The 9,219-nt window shown below is 46.5% G+C and overlaps 2 non-coding genes across 2 annotated transcripts; both read left to right on the top strand.

The window, feature by feature from the left end:
- The first annotated feature begins 744 nt into the window (after positions 1–744).
- On the top strand, positions 745–816 carry TRNAA-CGC (transfer RNA alanine (anticodon CGC)). The gene has a single exon. It is a non-coding gene; the product is annotated as a tRNA-Ala (tRNA).
- Positions 817–8,115: 7,299 nt separating this feature from the next.
- Positions 8,116–8,187, top strand: TRNAA-CGC (transfer RNA alanine (anticodon CGC)). Its single transcript has one exon. It is a non-coding gene; the product is annotated as a tRNA-Ala (tRNA).
- Positions 8,188–9,219: the final 1,032 nt, after the last annotated feature.

The raw sequence follows: 9,219 nt of genomic DNA, 5'->3' as shown, positions 1-9,219 counted from the left end.
TCATATGCACTACTGCAAACCCCTTTCCTTACTTAGCCCACTCCCTCCTGAAGCTTTTAGGTGTGATGAGGAAGCGTCCTCTCAGCGGGGATGTAGCTCAGTGGTAGAGCGCATGCTTTGCATGTATGAGGACCTGGGGCATTTCCACTTGTTTCTCTTTTTGACTGTCATATGATCTCTATCCACTAGATGGCCCTTTGAGCACAGTAATCCTCTGGTGGAAATCTTCCCCTGGAAGTCATCTCTTATGGAGAAGCAAAATGCACACTGCTTCAGTGTGACCATGAGGTTTTCCATTCTTGCTCCAGTTTTCCCTGCTCTTTTGCTAGTGCTTCACTCGGCAGAATGTTTTGACCAGAAGAGTTCTCCCTGAAAATTATGTCTGCGGGACAGACACACTGCATACCGAGGGGATGTAGCTCAGTGGTAGAGCACTTGCTTTGCATGGATGAGGCCCTGGGTCCAATCCCTGGCATCTCCAATTGTTTCCCTTTTTTTGACTGTCATATGGTCTCTGTCCACGAGATGGCTCTTTGAGCACGGTAATCCTCTGGTGGAATACTTCCCCTGGAAGTCATCTCTTATGGAGAAGCATAATGCACACTGCTTCAGCTGACCATGTGCTTTTCCAGTCTTGCTCCCGTTTTCCCTGGTCTTTTGCTAGTGCTTCAGTTGGCAGCATATTTTGACCGGAAGAATTCTCCCAGGAAAAGATGTCTGCAGGACAGGCCCACTGCACACCGAGGGGATGTAGCTCAGTGGTAGAGCGCATGCTTCGCATGTATGAGGTCCCGGGTTCAATCCCCGGCATCTCCATTTGCATAAACATCAGTGTGATTTTGTCCCGGTTATTTTGTATTTCACACTGCAACTCGGGCCATGATTATAGGATCATCGACATTCATATCTATTTGTCTGAGAAAACGCTGGTGCCCGTATGGCAAACCTGCCTATAATATATCACTGAGGTTTACGTCCCTGCCAGTGTCAACATCCTGTATGCCTTCACAATCACTACAAATAGAAATGCACAGAGAGAAACATCACACCACAGTTTTAACGGTGCAGAATCGTGAAAGTATTGGCATTGCCTTGCGTTTCTTTTCAGTCGATTGTTTTGGTTCCGAATGTATAGCTCCACCATTGTACCTTTGTAGCATATGATGCCTAGCTTTAAAAATAATTTGTTTTCACTGGATGTGGCCACAGATGTGCCTCTGTTGTCAACCTAAGTCGATCAGGTTCTGTAACTTGTTAGTTTTGAGCTGGAATATCCTACCAGCTCTGCTGCTGGGGCCTATCTCTGGCTTCTAAAAGCAAAAGTCTTGAACATATTGATATTTTTCATTAGTTGGTCAGGGGAATTGCATGGGGGGGCAGCCTTTCTGCATGTTTCTATGGACAACCAGACACAGGTGGCTCTAAAATGAAGTCTGCCATTTGGAAACTCCAATTCGACAGTTACCGTCAGTTCTGGGCGCTGTTAGTCCCAAGCAGCCAGCCAGCATCTGGTAGATTTCACAGTTCCTTGCTGGCAGTGGGGATGTAACTCAGTGGTAGAGCACATACTTGGGAAGTATGAGGCCACAGGTTCGATCCCAGGCATCTCCATGTGATATTTTTCCTCAATTGTGGGCTTTTTATCCTGTACATAGGAATTAGGATGATGTGTTCTTTTGCCATACTAAATCCTGTTCCTGAACGTCTTCTCTTTGGAGCCGATGATTGTGGACATGCACGGTGCACCATGCTTCAGTGTGATGTCTGCTTTTTTCATTGGAAGCCTGTTAGCCTGATCTCTTACCGGGATGACACAAGGCAGACTCGTTCAGACAGAGGGGCATTGGCTGAAAATAGTGTCTCCACCGGTCCCCCTGCTAGGCAGTGGTGTCATTCTGAGGTGCTGTGCACGCTCACCAACTATCACCCCCTCTGACCTTTCCCACCGCAGAACACCCTGAATGCATTCAGCGGGTTATGCTTCATTCTAGGGCTGCAATGGATCGCCTAGTGGCAAAACCAATGGAAGCACCATTGACCTTCCGCAGAATTCCACTGCTTGTCTGCCTAGAGAAGCGACATCTGCCGAGTGTGCTAGGGACACTCATGACGGCAGAGCTATAGAGTGGTGGGTCCACGTTGCTTTCCACTAGCCAGCAAATACAGAAGGACATCCGAAAGAGGTGTCAGTCTATCTAGCAACATATGTGGGCTTTCGGCTGGAGGAATTCCTGCGCGAAATGGTGCTATCTCATTTTTGGTGTTTGAAGACATACATATATATATATATATATATATATATATTTATTTTTTCTCCATAACTACACTTCTCAAATCTGGGGCATCTATCCGAGATGGCTGTGTCACATTATGTGATGTCTCAGGCACCAACGTGATGAGATCGACCTGGCGCTTTAACTTTGTCATTGTAAGTAGTAAGATGTAATTTGGCAGTTGTCATGTTTTTTCATATGCACTACTGCAAACCCCTTTCCTTACTTAGCCCACTCCCTCCTGAAGCTTTTAGGTGTGATGAGGAAGCGTCCTCTCAGCGGGGATGTAGCTCAGTGGTAGAGCGCATGCTTTGCATGTATGAGGACCTGGGGCATTTCCACTTGTTTCTCTTTTTGACTGTCATATGATCTCTATCCACTAGATGGCCCTTTGAGCACAGTAATCCTCTGGTGGAAATCTTCCCCTGGAAGTCATCTCTTATGGAGAAGCAAAATGCACACTGCTTCAGTGTGACCATGAGGTTTTCCATTCTTGCTCCAGTTTTCCCTGCTCTTTTGCTAGTGCTTCACTCGGCAGAATGTTTTGACCAGAAGAGTTCTCCCTGAAAATTATGTCTGCGGGACAGACACACTGCATACCGAGGGGATGTAGCTCAGTGGTAGAGCACTTGCTTTGCATGGATGAGGCCCTGGGTCCAATCCCTGGCATCTCCAATTGTTTCCCTTTTTTTGACTGTCATATGGTCTCTGTCCACGAGATGGCTCTTTGAGCACGGTAATCCTCTGGTGGAATACTTCCCCTGGAAGTCATCTCTTATGGAGAAGCATAATGCACACTGCTTCAGCTGACCATGTGCTTTTCCAGTCTTGCTCCCGTTTTCCCTGGTCTTTTGCTAGTGCTTCAGTTGGCAGCATATTTTGACCGGAAGAATTCTCCCAGGAAAAGATGTCTGCAGGACAGGCCCACTGCACACCGAGGGGATGTAGCTCAGTGGTAGAGCGCATGCTTCGCATGTATGAGGTCCCGATCTCCATTTGCATAAACATCAGTGTGATTTTGTCCCGGTTATTTTGTATTTCACACTGCAACTCGGGCCATGATTATAGGATCATCGACATTCATATCTATTTGTCTGAGAAAACGCTGGTGCCCGTATGGCAAACCTGCCTATAATATATCACTGAGGTTTACGTCCCTGCCAGTGTCAACATCCTGTATGCCTTCACAATCACTACAAATAGAAATGCACAGAGAGAAACATCACACCACAGTTTTAACGGTGCAGAATCGTGAAAGTATTGGCATTGCCTTGCGTTTCTTTTCAGTCGATTGTTTTGGTTCCGAATGTATAGCTCCACCATTGTACCTTTGTAGCATATGATGCCTAGCTTTAAAAATAATTTGTTTTCACTGGATGTGGCCACAGATGTGCCTCTGTTGTCAACCTAAGTCGATCAGGTTCTGTAACTTGTTAGTTTTGAGCTGGAATATCCTACCAGCTCTGCTGCTGGGGCCTATCTCTGGCTTCTAAAAGCAAAAGTCTTGAACATATTGATATTTTTCATTAGTTGGTCAGGGGAATTGCCTGGGGGGGCAGCCTTTCTGCATGTTTCTATGGACAACCAGACACAGGTGGCTCTAAAATGAAGTCTGCCATTTGGAAACTCCAATTCGACAGTTACCGTCAGTTCTGGGCGCTGTTAGTCCCAAGCAGCCAGCCAGCATCTGGTAGATTTCACAGTTCCTTGCTGGCAGTGGGCATGTAACTCAGTGGTAGAGCACATACTTGGGAAGTATGAGGCCACAGGTTCGATCCCAGGCATCTCCATGTGATATTTTTCCTCAATTGTGGGCTTTTCATCCTGTACATAGGAATTAGGATGATGTGTTCTTTTGCCATACTAAATCCTGTTCCTGAACGTCTTCTCTTTGGAGCCGATGATTGTGGACATGCACGGTGCACCATGCTTCAGTGTGATGTCTGCTTTTTTCATTGGAAGCCTGTTAGCCTGATCTCTTACCGGGATGACACAAGGCAGACTCGTTCAGACAGAGGGGCATTGGCTGAAAATAGTGTCTCCACCGGTCCCCCTGCTAGGCAGTGGTGTCATTCTGAGGTGCTGTGCACGCTCACCAACTATCACCCCCTCTGACCTTTCCCACCGCAGAACACCCTGAATGCATTCAGCGGGTTATGCTTCATTCTAGGGCTGCAATGGATCGCCTAGTGGCAAAACCAATGGAAGCACCATTGACCTTCCGCAGAATTCCACTGCTTGTCTGCCTAGAGAAGCGACATCTGCCGAGTGTGCTAGGGACACTCATGACGGCAGAGCTATAGAGTGGTGGGTCCACGTTGCTTTCCACTAGCCAGCAAATACAGAAGGACATCCGAAAGAGGTGTCAGTCTATCTAGCAACATATGTGGGCTTTCGGCTGGAGGAATTCCTGCGCGAAATGGTGCTATCTCATTTTTGGTGTTTGAAGACATACATATATATATATATATATATATATATTTATTTTTTCTCCATAACTACACTTCTCAAATCTGGGGCATCTATCCGAGATGGCTGTGTCACATTATGTGATGTCTCAGGCACCAACGTGATGAGATCGACCTGGCGCTTTAACTTTGTCATTGTAAGTAGTAAGATGTAATTTGGCAGTTGTCATGTTTTTTCATATGCACTACTGCAAACCCCTTTCCTTACTTAGCCCACTCCCTCCTGAAGCTTTTAGGTGTGATGAGGAAGCGTCCTCTCAGCGGGGATGTAGCTCAGTGGTAGAGCGCATGCTTTGCATGTATGAGGACCTGGGGCATTTCCACTTGTTTCTCTTTTTGACTGTCATATGATCTCTATCCACTAGATGGCCCTTTGAGCACAGTAATCCTCTGGTGGAAATCTTCCCCTGGAAGTCATCTCTTATGGAGAAGCAAAATGCACACTGCTTCAGTGTGACCATGAGGTTTTCCATTCTTGCTCCAGTTTTCCCTGCTCTTTTGCTAGTGCTTCACTCGGCAGAATGTTTTGACCAGAAGAGTTCTCCCTGAAAATTATGTCTGCGGGACAGACACACTGCATACCGAGGGGATGTAGCTCAGTGGTAGAGCACTTGCTTTGCATGGATGAGGCCCTGGGTCCAATCCCTGGCATCTCCAATTGTTTCCCTTTTTTTGACTGTCATATGGTCTCTGTCCACGAGATGGCTCTTTGAGCACGGTAATCCTCTGGTGGAATACTTCCCCTGGAAGTCATCTCTTATGGAGAAGCATAATGCACACTGCTTCAGCTGACCATGTGCTTTTCCAGTCTTGCTCCCGTTTTCCCTGGTCTTTTGCTAGTGCTTCAGTTGGCAGCATATTTTGACCGGAAGAATTCTCCCAGGAAAAGATGTCTGCAGGACAGGCCCACTGCACACCGAGGGGATGTAGCTCAGTGGTAGAGCGCATGCTTCGCATGTATGAGGTCCCGATCTCCATTTGCATAAACATCAGTGTGATTTTGTCCCGGTTATTTTGTATTTCACACTGCAACTCGGGCCATGATTATAGGATCATCGACATTCATATCTATTTGTCTGAGAAAACGCTGGTGCCCGTATGGCAAACCTGCCTATAATATATCACTGAGGTTTACGTCCCTGCCAGTGTCAACATCCTGTATGCCTTCACAATCACTACAAATAGAAATGCACAGAGAGAAACATCACACCACAGTTTTAACGGTGCAGAATCGTGAAAGTATTGGCATTGCCTTGCGTTTCTTTTCAGTCGATTGTTTTGGTTCCGAATGTATAGCTCCACCATTGTACCTTTGTAGCATATGATGCCTAGCTTTAAAAATAATTTGTTTTCACTGGATGTGGCCACAGATGTGCCTCTGTTGTCAACCTAAGTCGATCAGGTTCTGTAACTTGTTAGTTTTGAGCTGGAATATCCTACCAGCTCTGCTGCTGGGGCCTATCTCTGGCTTCTAAAAGCAAAAGTCTTGAACATATTGATATTTTTCATTAGTTGGTCAGGGGAATTGCATGGGGGGGCAGCCTTTCTGCATGTTTCTATGGACAACCAGACACAGGTGGCTCTAAAATGAAGTCTGCCATTTGGAAACTCCAATTCGACAGTTACCGTCAGTTCTGGGCGCTGTTAGTCCCAAGCAGCCAGCCAGCATCTGGTAGATTTCACAGTTCCTTGCTGGCAGTGGGCATGTAACTCAGTGGTAGAGCACATACTTGGGAAGTATGAGGCCACAGGTTCGATCCCAGGCATCTCCATGTGATATTTTTCCTCAATTGTGGGCTTTTCATCCTGTACATAGGAATTAGGATGATGTGTTCTTTTGCCATACTAAATCCTGTTCCTGAACGTCTTCTCTTTGGAGCCGATGATTGTGGACATGCACGGTGCACCATGCTTCAGTGTGATGTCTGCTTTTTTCATTGGAAGCCTGTTAGCCTGATCTCTTACCGGGATGACACAAGGCAGACTCGTTCAGACAGAGGGGCATTGGCTGAAAATAGTGTCTCCACCGGTCCCCCTGCTAGGCAGTGGTGTCATTCTGAGGTGCTGTGCACGCTCACCAACTATCACCCCCTCTGACCTTTCCCACCGCAGAACACCCTGAATGCATTCAGCGGGTTATGCTTCATTCTAGGGCTGCAATGGATCGCCTAGTGGCAAAACCAATGGAAGCACCATTGACCTTCCGCAGAATTCCACTGCTTGTCTGCCTAGAGAAGCGACATCTGCCGAGTGTGCTAGGGACACTCATGACGGCAGAGCTATAGAGTGGTGGGTCCACGTTGCTTTCCACTAGCCAGCAAATACAGAAGGACATCCGAAAGAGGTGTCAGTCTATCTAGCAACATATGTGGGCTTTCGGCTGGAGGAATTCCTGCGCGAAATGGTGCTATCTCATTTTTGGTGTTTGAAGACATACATATATATATATATATATATATATATATATTTATTTTTTCTCCATAACTACACTTCTCAAATCTGGGGCATCTATCCGAGATGGCTGTGTCACATTATGTGATGTCTCAGGCACCAACGTGATGAGATCGACCTGGCGCTTTAACTTTGTCATTGTAAGTAGTAAGATGTAATTTGGCAGTTGTCATGTTTTTTCATATGCACTACTGCAAACCCCTTTCCTTACTTAGCCCACTCCCTCCTGAAGCTTTTAGGTGTGATGAGGAAGCGTCCTCTCAGCGGGGATGTAGCTCAGTGGTAGAGCGCATGCTTTGCATGTATGAGGACCTGGGGCATTTCCACTTGTTTCTCTTTTTGACTGTCATATGATCTCTATCCACTAGATGGCCCTTTGAGCACAGTAATCCTCTGGTGGAAATCTTCCCCTGGAAGTCATCTCTTATGGAGAAGCAAAATGCACACTGCTTCAGTGTGACCATGAGGTTTTCCATTCTTGCTCCAGTTTTCCCTGCTCTTTTGCTAGTGCTTCACTCGGCAGAATGTTTTGACCAGAAGAGTTCTCCCTGAAAATTATGTCTGCGGGACAGACACACTGCATACCGAGGGGATGTAGCTCAGTGGTAGAGCACTTGCTTTGCATGGATGAGGCCCTGGGTCCAATCCCTGGCATCTCCAATTGTTTCCCTTTTTTTGACTGTCATATGGTCTCTGTCCACGAGATGGCTCTTTGAGCACGGTAATCCTCTGGTGGAATACTTCCCCTGGAAGTCATCTCTTATGGAGAAGCATAATGCACACTGCTTCAGCTGACCATGTGCTTTTCCAGTCTTGCTCCCGTTTTCCCTGGTCTTTTGCTAGTGCTTCAGTTGGCAGCATATTTTGACCGGAAGAATTCTCCCAGGAAAAGATGTCTGCAGGACAGGCCCACTGCACACCGAGGGGATGTAGCTCAGTGGTAGAGCGCATGCTTCGCATGTATGAGGTCCCGGGTTCAATCCCCGGCATCTCCATTTGCATAAACATCAGTGTGATTTTGTCCCGGTTATTTTGTATTTCACACTGCAACTCGGGCCATGATTATAGGATCATCGACATTCATATCTATTTGTCTGAGAAAACGCTGGTGCCCGTATGGCAAACCTGCCTATAATATATCACTGAGGTTTACGTCCCTGCCAGTGTCAACATCCTGTATGCCTTCACAATCACTACAAATAGAAATGCACAGAGAGAAACATCACACCACAGTTTTAACGGTGCAGAATCGTGAAAGTATTGGCATTGCCTTGCGTTTCTTTTCAGTCGATTGTTTTGGTTCCGAATGTATAGCTCCACCATTGTACCTTTGTAGCATATGATGCCTAGCTTTAAAAATAATTTGTTTTCACTGGATGTGGCCACAGATGTGCCTCTGTTGTCAACCTAAGTCGATCAGGTTCTGTAACTTGTTAGTTTTGAGCTGGAATATCCTACCAGCTCTGCTGCTGGGGCCTATCTCTGGCTTCTAAAAGCAAAAGTCTTGAACATATTGATATTTTTCATTAGTTGGTCAGGGGAATTGCATGGGGGGGCAGCCTTTCTGCATGTTTCTATGGACAACCAGACACAGGTGGCTCTAAAATGAAGTCTGCCATTTGGAAACTCCAATTCGACAGTTACCGTCAGTTCTGGGCGCTGTTAGTCCCAAGCAGCCAGCCAGCATCTGGTAGATTTCACAGTTCCTTGCTGGCAGTGGGGATGTAACTCAGTGGTAGAGCACATACTTGGGAAGTATGAGGCCACAGGTTCGATCCCAGGCATCTCCATGTGATATTTTTCCTCAATTGTGGGCTTTTTATCCTGTACATAGGAATTAGGATGATGTGTTCTTTTGCCATACTAAATCCTGTTCCTGAACGTCTTCTCTTTGGAGCCGATGATTGTGGACATGCACGGTGCACCATGCTTCAGTGTGATGTCTGCTTTTTTCATTGGAAGCCTGTTAGCCTGATCTCTTACCGGGATGACACAAGGCAGACTCGTTCAGACAGAGGGGCATTGGC

The sequence above is a fragment of the Ambystoma mexicanum genome (assembly GCF_040938575.1).
Source record: "Ambystoma mexicanum isolate Mex_15411 chromosome 12 unlocalized genomic scaffold, UKY_AmexF1_1 Mex_chr12_unloc.1, whole genome shotgun sequence".
NCBI classification, from domain to species: Eukaryota; Metazoa; Chordata; class Amphibia; order Caudata; family Ambystomatidae; genus Ambystoma; species Ambystoma mexicanum.
The sequence above is the reverse complement of the archived record's forward strand: the minus strand, read 5'-3'. Positions and strand labels throughout refer to the sequence as shown.